Raw genomic sequence first — 14,218 nt, forward strand, 5'->3', positions numbered from 1 at the left:
TTTTTTTGTTTCTTTCAAGACACACATTTAATCTTGAGATCCTCATGAGATGTGTTTTTTTTGTTGTGATTAGTATGTCTTGTAAAATACCAGGTTGCAAGATTTTGGATCAGATTATTCAGACAAAAAGGATCTGGTGCTGATGACATAGGTCAGTTCCCTTTGACAGCAGTGTTCTTTTTCTATGTTTTAAAATTTCTATTACCTGATGCTGTGTCACTCCACAATTAGATCATCCTCCCCACTTAAAGGAAGACATCAGTTGCCTTGGGATGTGCTGGTGTGTTGTTTCCCTCTGTCCTCCCTGGCCTGAATGTCACCAAGCAGTTGAAGAGACTCTTGGCCTTGCAGTCAGCTGTTAACCTGGAGCTGAGAAACACCAGAGCTCAGGAGCAGCCTGTGGAGGAGTGATCCGTCCACAGGTAGAGGAGAATTCTTGCAGGCTGCTGCAGGTACAAATGTATGCGGTTCTCCTAACACTTTATTTCCTGGATTTATGTTAATCTGTAACAAAAACCTGAGCAACACAGGATGTTCCTGGAGTTTGGAAGGGATACACGCTCTAAATGCTGCTGGAGCAAAACGCTTCTACCTTGTAGTAGGCAAGTTATGAGACCACCTGATGGGAAAGGTAAGGGGTAGATTTCTAAAGCAGCTCTGCATTTGCACTCTCTTAGTTGACAGAATCTTATTAATTCACTAGCAAGTGTTTCTTCAACTGGGCTTACTTATTCAAAACAAACTATCAGGCAATTTGGAAAGAAGCTGAAACAGTAAAAGGTATTTAGATTTAAAAGAATTTTGGATTTGGCCTTAAAAGCAGGAGGACATACATTTTGTATTGAATAAAGGTCTTAAATATGAATGGACATTTTTGTATTTGCCCTCAAGAATGGACAAAGAAAACAATTACCTAAAGCCTTTATTAAAATAGCTAAGTGTGTGTTATCTCTAGTTTGTATAGAGTCAAAGCATCTTAGGGACAAAAAGGAGCTAGTGGAAGGGAATAAAACAGTGTCAAAAAGCAAGTCATAACTAAGTTACATATCAACACACTTTATTATTGTTTTAAGGGAATACCGTAAGTCGAGCTTTAGAACATCCTGCAGCCCAAAATCTGGTCTTCATTACTTCCATATTAATTTTCAGGAACTCTGCTGACTTCAGTGGAATTAACTCATATGCCTGTAACTGGATCTGTGTGGAAGCAAGCAGTTGTTTTGCTGCAGTTCCTTGTGCTCTTGTGCCCTTTTAATATATTCTTAACATGCTGACTGCTCTTTTGTTAGTCACTAACCACATGCTCCTCTTTGTCAACAGACTAAAAAAAGAAAAAAAAAAAAAAATCTTTTGCAATTTCTTGCAATCTCATAGAAACAGCCTCCTTGCCTTTTTTTCCCCAGGGCTGATTTTTTTTTGTCTCCTTGCACATGTTAGAGAGGCACTTCTGGTGCAACATCACAAGGTGGCACCATAACATCATACAGGTCATGACTTCATTTAGCTGTTTAGATTTCACAGAATCACAGAATGTCAGGGGTTGGAAGGGACCTGGAAAGCTCATCCAGTGCAATCCCCCCATGGAGCAGGAACACCCAGATGAGGTTACACAGGAAGGTGTCCAGGCGGGTTGGAATGTCTGCACAGAAGGAGACTCCACAACCCCCCTGGGCAGCCTGGGCCAGGCTCTGCCACCCTCACCGAGAACAAGTTTCTTCTCATGTTTAAGTGGAATCTCCTGTGTTCCAGTTTGAACCCATTGCCCCTTGTCCTGTCACTGGTTGTCACCGAGAAGAGCCTGGCTCCATCCTCCTGACACTCCCCCTTTAGATATCTGTAAACATGAATGAGGTCCCCCCTCAGTCTCCTCTTGTCCAGCTCCAGAGCCCCAGCTCCCTCAGCCTTTCCTCACACGGGAGATGCTCCACTCCCTTCAGCATCTTGGTGGCTGCGCTGGACTCTCTCCAGCAGTTCCCTGTCCTGCTGGAACTGAGGGGCCACAACTGGACACAAGATTCCAGGTGTGGTCTCCCCAGGGCAGAGCAGAGGGGCAGGAGAACCTCTCTGACCTACTGACCACCCCCTTCTCACCCACCCCAGGTACCATTGGCCGTGAAATACAGGACTCCCTATAGAATCTATGATGCCAGAAACAAAAATATGAAACTGTGGTTAATTACTAATTTAAAACTGTAGATAATTACCCAGAAAGTTTCAAATGTTATCAAATTCATGAAGTTATTCTTTCAAGGGCAAACTTAAACACTTTTGAAACAGGTTAGGTGAAAACTTAATGATTTTATAGAACAGTTTCAGTATGTACTTTTTTCTTGATACACACGCTAGTTGGACTGTGACCCCCTATAATGACAATACTCCTTTTGCAGTATTTTCAACTCTGTCTCAAATGTAGATACTTTAATTTTCCATACAATTACTCATTTCCTTTTGTGCGATGTTGGTCTCAGTAATATCTGATATTGATCAGTAGAATGGGTTAACTTTTTTCCCTTTCATGACTGAATGTGCCTTTAATTCTAGCTGTTAAGTTTTGCTGTCTTTAGTATCATTGGATTTCATTTTTTTCATCATGTGATAGCAGCGCCTGATGGGTTCTTGTTTGTGAAAATCATTAGTTCCTATCAGCTCTCCTGTTTTCTCTGGAAATTCAGTAGCCACAGCTGGTGATTTGCAGGAAGTTTCCTGGATTTTCTGCCTTATCCCGTGTGAGTTATACTGGCTTGTTTGCCTTACAACAGTGACAAGTGCCACGTTGAAGTCTTCATAAGTGATCCATGCTATTTTTAATGAGAAAACACAAGAATGAATTAATTCAACTTTTATTATTTACACATGCATTATCTGATGCTTTGCAGTTTGTCTGCCATAATGTTTTTGTTAATGAGATTTATATTTGATTGCTGTGGAACATCTCAGTCTCAGATGACCCATGTATTTCATCTTCAGTGGGGCTCACGTGCCAGCTGTTCAACATGTGGCAAATGTCCTGTTCCGAGTAGAAGCCTTTCTTTGAATCAAGGTAAAGCTTAAGGTAAGGCACCATATATGACATTATCTCTCTTCTTGCAGAGATGGAATCGGTTGCAGTGTTTGTTGTTTTTTATGAAAACAGCATAATAACAAGAATGACTTTAATTAAAATCCCTGAAAATTGAAATGTACATAAAAATTAAACAAATAAGGATTATTTTTTTGCAAAAAACTCGTATTCTAGAGACCTGAATAGATTCAGATTATATTCTGAAATAACAGAATATAAAGTAATCTAGAGTCTTTGGTAACAATACATTTGTGGAATGAGAAATATTACACTGCTCAGCTCAGCATCCTTAATAAATCAATTTGGGCTGAAATAACAGCAGGATTAAAGAGAGTTTATAATGTTATTGCCCAATACACCTCAGGTAGGACAGACAGTGGAATGAAATTTGATGAGGAAGACATTAAAGGTAACAAAATTATAATTGTGTCCTTAGAAAGATGTGTGTGTCTGAGACAGAAGTGAAAGACATAGTGAACAGACGTTTTGCTTTTTTCTCTGTATCATTTTGCAGTTCTGGGTGTCTTGTAGAGATCTTAATGACACCCAGTGACTATCGAATTCCCTTTGGTAGGGAAGAGGAAGAGACTGTTCTTGGCAGAATTAAAAGAGCATCAGCATTACAGATGGAAGTGCCTTTATTTAACTGGAAGTTCTGCCATTCTGGTCTGTAAAAGCCCTTTTACACTCTGAAGCACCACATGAAATGCCCTACTGCCTTTTTCTTTTGACTGTCCCTAATTTGCAAGCCTAATGACAAGCCAAGCGCATCAGCTTTGCTGTTGCAATGCAGATTACTCGTTCCCTCTGTTCTTTCTCACCTAAGATTTGCGCAGATCCAAATATTTTTATACATAAATCCATGACTCTCATTACATCTATTTTGTGTGTGCATGATTACTCTGGCGTGCATGCTGACTTGTTGCCTCCTCTCCAGTTTGTGCACATGCAGGCTGAGGCTGTATTGATTGAAAATGTAGGCCAATTGAAAATGTAGGTCTCAACTCTGCTAAAGAGGGTTATGGGCACCAGTCCAGCCTGCTCCTTTTTTACTGTAACTTTTCTCAAGTGAGATCGGTGGATGCAGCAGCCTGCCAGGAGCAAGGTGGCTCATTGCTGTGGGCTTCAGCACAGCCTGGGCAATTCAGCTTGGCCCAAGCTTGCTGTCCATCCTGTGCTTTAACAAACTGTACGGAACGGTAGCTCATTGTGGAAGGGAGATAACTGGAGACTTTGGTCTGGTCCCTCAGGAGAAGCTCCGTGAGAAAAGCAGGTACACGGTGCCTCTGTTCACCTGGTGGAAACAGTTCTCAGTTCAGCCTGGGCAAGTATGGATCTGCACATGTCCCGCCAGGGAAATCAGATCCCCCTTTTAATGGGCCTTTCACCCCCCGTGGGGACGGGCTGCTCCTCGAGGGACCTCAGGCGGATCATTAGTCATCTGGTTTTAGCAATCTGATATTCAGGGTTGCTTCAGTGGCACTTAGAAATAAATTGATATTCAGCAGATATTTTCCCCTCCATTAAAAGGAAATTATCTTCTACTTAGGAATCTGTTCAACTCTGTCATTATGGCCTAGTAGACCCTGAGAGGAAAAAGAATATTGGGGTTTTAACCAAAATGGTCTTTTTTGGTTTCAGAAGATGGTTTTGCAACTTTTTTTGGTGCAGATAGAAGATTTCGCACATGGCAAATATTGCTGGTTCAAAGTGAATTCGCTCTAGGTGCAATTTGAAACGGAAAGGCTGCATTTGCTCTGCCTAAACAGATAGGTTAATTAATGTGTGTATTCACAGAAATAAGTTAAATTCCAGGAGATTCAGTGAGGCTTTTCATATGCATAAAAGTTTTCATGTGTTTTATGGTGATTTTAGTGAGTATTGTTCTTCTAATGATAAAACCAAATATGATAAGGGAATATAGATATATTCCCTATTGTCATTTCACATATACTAATAATGACAGTAGCACTAGAATTCACAGCTGCCCAAGTCACTCTTATTAGACATTTTTAAGTTTTGGCTTTTGCAGAATTTGCTGGCAAATATTCCTGACAGGATGACTTAATCTCACATGACTCATTCTCAGTATTTTCCATTTCCAGTTATGTAGCTGAAAAAGTAGAGAGAATAACGGGTATCCAGAGGAGTTTTGTGTTTTCAGGTCTGAAAATACTGGGTTATTAATACAGTAAGTCCAGCCTGATTTGCTTAGAGGAATCTCTTCTTCTCACTGCAATAATTCTGCAGTAAGCAGAAATCCCTGAGGGCCTGATCTCAACAAGATGACGACTCCTCAGTTCAGCATGCAGCCTTCAGATCCAGTCCCTAAATGGCATTTTGCTTTGTTCAAGCAAGGAATGCAAACACAACAAAACAGAGACTGCAGATAATACATTATTCTATTTCTGAAGAAATACTAATAAGCAGGCACTGTCAGAGATGGAAAACAGATATACTGCAAATATTTTTATTGTCTTTGTCCTTATGAGACAATATCTAACATGAAAGAAAATATTCCAGCTGCATGTGACAGATAAGGGAAATGTTTGATAATAGTGGCCAGGAGAACTGAAGGAAATCTATGTAACAAACTGTGTAATCAGCAAACGTTCTTCAGGTTCACAAAATGTTTAATAGATTTGAAAATCTATTATGGTTCACAAGTCTGGAAGCTGAATCTTCCGTGCCTCAGATTCCAGCCCTGCAGACAGGGATTTTCAGCTTCAGCTGAAACGGTGCTCAGCATCTCATCAAATAAAGCGCCTTAGTGGGGAAGGAAAAAGTCAAAGCAAATCTTGTGAGCAACAAGCCTTTAGATGTAAGGATCCAGTACGATGCCACTTGTGCTAAACAGCACCATTATCTCTAGGATGTCCCTTTGATTTATTAAAACAGGAACAGTTAATCTGAGCCTAGTGAAAAATGCAAACGATCTTCCTTAGACACATCATCTGTGCCTTACACATTTTGTTTGAACGTTCTTGCTTTACTGATCTAAACACAGACTATTTGAGGTCTCGTAAAGAACACAGACATCTGAGTTTGCGCTGCGTTGCTGTTTCTGTAAAACCGCACAGTGAACTCAGCCAATATTCCCTTGCATTTGTTTGCTTGAAATGAGTACATCTTGTACAAGTAACGGCTGCAGGCTTACCACTAAACACCACTGGCCTCAACATGATGCGTAAGCATTTGAAACAGCATCTTCATATTTTGACCAAACTCCTCCTGGGAAGAAACCTGAGATGTGTTACATCCCTTCAAAAATGTCAGTGTATCATTTGAAGGTGCATTTGGGAATCTTCCTTGTGTACTTTATGCTAGGCAGAGAACTAATGTAGTGCCAGAGGTTTGGCTTCAAATCTCTCAGGTCTGCCAAGAAGTTTGGGGCTTATTCTTTTTCAGACAGCTGTAGAAATAGAGTCCACTGCATTCCACATATTGAAAAGTATAGTTTTGTTAAAGAGCATACCAATTAGTGACCTATTTATGGGATATTCTCATGATTTTGCTCATTTTCAGCAGAAAACTGGTAGAACGCTGTTTGTCTGCTGTATTAATCGTGGGTCTAAAAGTGGAGAGAAAAGGTAGGGTGCGCAGGGAAAATCAAGCCTATTATGTGAGAAGAGCCTGTAAAAATCATTACTTAGTAAAATGAAACTGAGGGGTAATGAATCCTGTGCTGAAACCCAAGCATCTTGATTCAGTCACCTGGGGTTTGAAACCTACAGAACCTCCTGCCTTTCCCTGTCCCATTTACCTGAAATTATAAAGCAGGTGGAATTTTTGAATTGATAGTAATCTACTGCTAATGAATCTAATAATTTACAAATCAATGGGATTTGATTGTAATTAATCTCCTTTTTATGTCCCGCTAAAAAAATAAAGGGAAAATGAAGAATTGTGTGCAGAAGGGAAGAGACTCAAGGACATTCCCTGGTCAGCTACTGATTCGTTCTGCCCCTAAGGAGGACCTTCAATCACCTCCATGATTGCTGAGGCAGCCAATTTCTAAACTCTTTTTTAGCTTAGAAATCCATTATAGGAACAGGAGGAAAATGCAGTTGTGGTGATAATTTTAAATCAAGATTCATGGCTGACTTCTTTTTTGTGAATGGGATTTGCTTTCTATTTAATATCACCCTTCTTTTTAGTATTTCTCCTAGTAGTGACAGTGTGGCACTGTTGGTAGCTGCATGTTTCTTCTTGAATTCATGAAATAATTTCAATCCCTTTTTTGTTTTACTGTAATGGTTTTGTTGGCTCGCAAGAGAAGCTTGGGCTTTTGTTGTCAGCTTTGATTTATAATCACCTGTGATGTATGGCAGAGATTTATGATTTGACTGTTTTGCATCTTTCATCTATAAGCATAATGAGCTGATAAAAAGAATTTGTTTAAAACCAGAAAAAGTTGTAGTCAAATGTTAATAACCGCAGAGAATGGAATATTGGCCTGATGCTGCTTTGAATGCACGTGGTCAGTGATATCAAACTGAACAGCATGGAAATAGCTAAAAGCCCTTCTGGAACATTCCGACTGCTTTGGGATCTAGGGAGCAGAAATGCCTCTTAATTGGATTTCTGTCTTCAATACAGTTGTATTGCAAAAATGCAGAGCGCAAGAAGATATAGGATATTTTGGTCAAAATTGTGGATAGATTCTTACAGAAGATGAGCCCAAACAGCTATGTCACCAACTTTTTTTGAAGTGTGTGTGAGGTTGCAGATGTCTTTATTATTAAGGGTTGTATTTTGTCCATTATTGAAGAGGAATAAGAAGTATAGTTTGTATGCAGAGTCCTCCAGAAAGCACAGGAAAGAGTCTAAATACTGAGGAAGCGCCTTTTCTTGATTAAAAAAAACATAATTCTGCTCTAAGTCCTGGCTTCTGTCTGCTGTAAGATTAACATAATGAAGAGGAGAATGAGCCAGAAGGTTTTATTTCTTTTTTTGGGTTTTATTTCTTCTTTAACTTGTTTATTCACCTGTAACTGCAGAAAAGGTGATGCTGCAAGAGGCAGTTAGGATTTGAGGTGGGGAGAATGGAAAACATTTGCCTTCAATAAACCGAAGCAGTTTTGGAGCAATTCTGAATACATGCCACGAAAACATGGCTTCGTGTTTAAGGACTAACATTTCCCCCTTCTCAATCATCTGTACTTTGTATATTTTCTAGGGCACAGATCTCTTTTCTAGACGTGTGCAAAATTTCCATGGACACTACTGTAGCAGGGTCAGAACAAGTGTTTGTTACCAGCAGGTAAGCCAGTGGTTTAATGTAATAGAAAATTCAGCATATATTGCTAGCAAAATAGGGTACAGGAGAGCAGCTGGCTGGATATGATGGGATAATTTCCCCCTCACATTTTCTTAGATGATACTATTATTTGATATCTGTCTGAGTTAGAAAGGACTTGGGTTTGTTTGGCTCCAGATTTGAATGTTGTGACTGACTCTCGAATCTGTATTTCCTCAGTTTTCCACGTGCTTCCTGTCTTTATCCAAAGCCAAAGCCAGAAGTTCCAAAACAGAAAACCACAGGAAAAGCTGCTCTGGTAATGTTTGTCTTGAGCAGAAACAAATAGCAAGACAGATTTCTTGCAAAATTGTTTTCCTGTAATGAATGCAGCCTGGATTCTAGACCAAATAGTCTGCCTAAATCTGCCTATTTTTAGATAAGGTTATATCAGTTATAGATTGTAAGTGACACATGTAAGTGTCTTTCAGTTTACCATCTTTAGGGGTTTTTTTTCATCCCATTCAGCTTTGACAAATACATTTACCCTCTACTAGAATATTTGATTTACTTCTTGAAAAGGGATGAATCACAGAATCACAGAATGTCGGGGGTTGGAAGGGCCCTGGAAAGCTCATCCAGTGCAATCCCCCCATGGAGCAGGAACACCCAGATGAGGTTACACAGGAAGGTGTCCAGGCGGGTTGGAATGTCTGCACAGAAGGAGACTCCACAACCTCCCTGGGCAGCCTGGGCCAGGCTCTGACACCCTCACTGAGAAGAAGTTTCTTCTCAAGTTTAAGTGGAACCTCTTATGTTCCAGCTTAAACCCATTGCCCCTTGTCCTGTCACTGGTTGTCACCGAGAAAAGCCTGGCTCCATCCTCCTGACACTCACCCTTTATATCTCTGTAAACATTAAGGAGGTCACCCCTCAGTCTCCTCTTCTCCAAGCTAAAGAGCCCCAGCTCCCTCAGCCTTTCCTCACACGGGAGATGCTCCACTCCCTTCAGCATCTTTGTTGCCCTGTGCTGGACTCTCTCCAGCAGTTCCCTGTCCTGCTGGAACTGAGGGGCCACAACTGGACACAATATTCCAGGTGTGGTCTCACCAGGGCAGAGCAGAGGGGCAGGAGAACCTCTCTGACCTACTGACCACCCCCCTTCTAATCCACCCCAGGTACCATTGACCTTCCTGGCCACAAGGGCACAGTGCTGGCTCATGGGCATCCTGCTGTCCACCAGGACCCCCAGGTCCCTTTCCCCTATGCTGCTCTCTAATGGATCATTCCCCAACTTATAGTGGAACCTGGGGTTGTTCCTGCCCAGATTCAAGACTCTACACTTGCCCTTGTTATATTTCATTAAATTTTTCCCCGCCCAGCTCTCCAGCCTGTCCAGGTCTCTGGATGGCAGCACAGCTTCCAGTGTCACCACTCCTCCCAGCTTGGTGTCATTAGCAAACTTGCTGATAGTACGCTCTATTCCCTCATCCAAGTCATTGATTAATATATTGAACAGTACTGGCCCCAGCACCAACCCTTGAGGCACTGCACTAGATACAGGCCTCAACTGGACTCTGCCCCACTGACCATGAGTCTCTGGCTTCTTTCCTTCACAGCCAGGAAATGCACCTGTGATAAAGTTAGGAATCAAAAGGATTTGAAGAAAGCTTATTTGCAAAGAGCTGGTGTGACTGTTGGAACTTTTAACTAATACATATTAGTATGTTAAGCACTTCATAGTCTGTATCAGAAGAAAAATTGATGTTGAAGGCATTTAGGCTGGAATCCATCCCAGTGAAGTTTAAGCACTGCATTTTTTGCTCTCTCTCCATCAATAACTGCTATTTTGCCGTTGATGTTAGGTGGAAGCTGGAGCAAGTACACTTTTAACTTGCAACACGCGTTTGGTGCGTGGATTTACTGAACTTGCAACTGCAGCTTTAAGCCTCAGTTAACTATCCAAAGACTGGGGAGATGAGTCTGAGCTTTCTATGAGACAGACACTCAAAGTGACAATAAAATGGCAAGAAATAAGGAAAGCACGTCTGGATAAGGATTACAACAGTGGGTGTTGTTGCCACTCAGGTCTGTGTGTAAGTTGTAGCTACAAGCTAATCCTGAATCATCCACTGAGGCGCACAGGGGAAGGGGCTGTCAGGGCTTGTAGCTGCCTGAGGAAACGCACTGGAACCAGACAGCGAAGGTTTCTCAATGTACCCGTGACTTTCATTCTCTCCCATCAGCACTAAGCCTCGGCTATGAACTGTTCTGTCTTCAGAGAGCTTTCTGTCAGGATTTAAATGGAGAGAAGTGATCCACAGCTTCTACACATGGGACGAGGGAAGCTCAGGAGCTACTCAAGAAACACAGTTTTGTGGTTGCAGTCAACAGAATGAAAAGGTGTCAGCCAGGATTTGGTGTACTAGGAAATGAGTTAGAAAGTCAGGAAAAGGGCCACGGTGTGATTGACAGGTGAGAAAACTGGCTGGGCCTCTGAAAAGTTGTGCAGAAAGCAAGAGCAACTTTTGGGCACAGCTTGGATTAGAGAATAGTTAAAAGCTTTGAGGTCACACGCCATGATAGCGCTACTGTGAGTCAGAAAAGTTCTGTGCCACCTCTGCTAGTGCAGGCGGATGGTGCAAATGTTCATATCAGCCACTGCACCTGGGAAAATGTAAACTCTTAACAGGAATAAATGCAAATCTCTAATGTTAATGAGATGTGATATCATAGAACACTGATGGGCTGCAGAACTGTTACGTAAACAATACCATATATTTGTAGATTATTCAGCAAGGTGAGATTGACAGACAAATATATAACCCAGTAGACCTGTAGTATCTACACGTTAAAATTGTCCTTCTGAATTAAATAGGAGCAAGTAATAGTAAAAAAAACGACTCCACTAAATGCTGTAGGTAAATGCAAGCACAAACATCCCTGTATTTGTACAGTACTGATACACTTTTTCCTGTCACTTCTTTTCCTCTTGTTGGTTCTATGCGAGGTAGCTTGTCTTGTGCACTAGAAACTTTGCTAATCTGGTGACTCAAGTCTGCAGTCTGGGGACTTCTCTTACGCATTTTGCAATTCTGTTATGAACTAGTACCCTGCGCAGAATATTACAATTTATATAAAGCAAGGCAAGGAATCCCTGCAGCTCGAGATCAGTTTATCTTCCTATTTACTAGTCCACCTCTCTGATTTGACCATCTAGTCCCAAAGAAATCCCCTTTGTCCATCTGATAGTGCAATGGTAGACTGCTGACCACAGGAACGTTTATGAATGACGGACTCCAACATTAATTGTCTTTTGCTTTCTCTCTTGGCTCATGCTTTGCAGGATCATTCTCCAACATCTCCTTCTTTCCTGTTCCAAGAAAATCTGGCTGACTACAAAAAGTGATTTTGAGCATCCCATGAGTGAATGTTCTGGGTTCATCTTTAAACTCTTCAGCCCAGCATTGCTTACGCTGCTGCACAGGGAATAAAGGTAACCTTAAGCACCCCTTCACTCAGTTATTTCTCACTCTGTGAGACAGTGGATATAGAACTTTTGTGATCCATTCTATCCCACTGGATCTTGCCTCATTCTTGTTATATCTAATGTATTATAAAACAATTACACACACAAAAAAAGAATTTTATGAAGACTTTTGTTAAAGTCTATTCTATGGTCTCCTCTGATCTTTCTTTTTACTAGACATTTCCATAAGTCCCCATTATACATACATATTCTCCACTGGGAATCAAGTATACACTTGGGACTAAGTTCCACTGTAAGCAGCTGAAATAATGGTGTTTTATTAATTGTGTGATTATCTGTGTTTATATCTCTTGCCCATTCAGCATTTTGTCTCTACAACAGTACTCTAAGTTCTCCTGCTCATCCTGGTCAGCATTCCCGCCAGGCTCTGTGCAGCCCTCCAGCCAGGCTGCATCTACACGAATGCTGACAAGCCAACAATGATGTGCATACGGATTGCCCAGTTGGTTGCTACAGTTAAGTAGTCCCTGCTTTTCTCTTCAGAAAGGGTCTAATTTTCCTCTCTTTCCTCTACATGGCTCCCAACTTGCCTGGATATCTTTACAAGTCAGATCCCAGATGCGTAACTAGGAATCAATGCTGCCATTCACTGAATTTTATAATTATTGCTTTTTCATAGTGAAGAGTTCTTGATAAGATGCAGTGCAACAAATAAGTAAGAACAATGCATTTAATGTCACATATTCAGCTGATTTCATATGAGACAGCTGAAGTTAAATTAGGTCTTCCTGCTGAATCAGAAGCTACAGATAAGCTTCCCTGCTCATTCACCGTTTGTATCTTTTTTTTTCCATTTCGAGAGTGGAACAGAAATGGCAAATGTGGCACAGAAAAGCAGCACCATCTAGTGTTTAAAGAATAATACTGGAGAATGGAAAGAATATGAAACATTGCCTATCAGTTGAAACATATAGACCATGGAATTCTTTGAATGACTTGTTTGCATATAAGGAAACATAGAATGACTTGTCAGACTGCATCAGAAACAGTAATTTGGAGAATTGCTTTGCCTGTTTGTCTCTGTTGGTTAAAAATAATTTAGGAAAGTTTTTGGTTCCTGACATCCAAATAATTGAAATAATAGTAGGGCAAAACCATTCACCATTTGAAATGTGGTGCAATATTACATGCAAGTACTCCGCATAATCAGGCTATAGCTGAGTGGCAGTATTTATATTGGCAGTGACAGTCACAGATACCATTCTGCAAGAACCTGCCAAATATTTGTTAAAATAGAGTAAAAGTAACTGTTCCGCCTCTATCTCAGCATTCAGGTTTGGGCTGGTACTGTGTGTGAGAGGGTTTGAGGGGGACAGTTGTCTGTAGTTTCATTGCTCTGAAAAACAAAAACCAGCAGATGTTTAGTGCAAGCTCTGAAAACTTCTGGCTTTCATCTCTAAGTGAAACCCTAGATCTCAGAAGATATCAGATAAGAAATAAAGTCATTTTTGCTTTCTGTTTTGTGAAAGGAAGCAGTTTACACTCTCAGCCATTCCAATTTTGGAGCTATAGTCTCACTTTAAGCAAAAGCACGGTTACAGGTGTGCTGGCTCTAATTTATTGGTGCTCCCTGCACTTCAGTAAACAGGACAGCACGAGCTTGGCATATACACCAGCTCTACTCTCTCTGCCTCTGTATCTAAGGATAGACTCTCTCTTTTTCTTGCATATTTACCTTTTTTAGGATAAAATATGAACTTACTCAGGATAAATTATGAACTTATTCAAGAACTACAAATGCTTATGCTCATTGTAAGAGAAAACCATTACAATTGTAATGACTTAGACCAGTCTCTCATTTTTCAGAGTAAGTACAGTTTTATTTTTTATGCATAGTGGTTGGCCTTGTTCAGCTGAAAGTGCTATTACTAAAACATTAATTAATTTTTAGAACAGATTAACACACCAGGAAAATGGTATTTCAAATATTTTCATGTTTGACAAGCCTTGTGGTTCTTTTGGGAGTATAACTGCTGTTTGGCTATGTGTAAAATTGACTTGGCTGTTGCACTATGGTTATGAAGACCAAAATCTTCACTGGCCCTCACCTCTGGGCAGGAGGGAAATCTTGTCTTCTGACGTGTTATTTGTATTTCTTTTCTAGACATTCACTAACAACAGACTGTCACCTATAACATCTGCGCATTCTGGACATGAAAACAGGAAAGGAAGAAGCAGGTAAAGGAAAAGCATTGTTTGCACTTATGTTCACCACAGCAACTTAGACATAAGTTCTTTACCAGCCCACATGTGCATCTGTTTGTGAAAAAAAGGGCACACATGAAATAAGGAACTTATTTCCCAAGAAGGGGAACTTTCTGTTTACATGAATCAGCTGTGAAATTAGGGGCTTCTCCCACTTTGAGTG

The sequence above is a fragment of the Streptopelia decaocto genome (genome assembly GCF_964273445.1).
Source record: "Streptopelia decaocto genome assembly, chromosome: 9".
NCBI lineage: Eukaryota > Metazoa > Chordata > Aves > Columbiformes > Columbidae > Streptopelia > Streptopelia decaocto.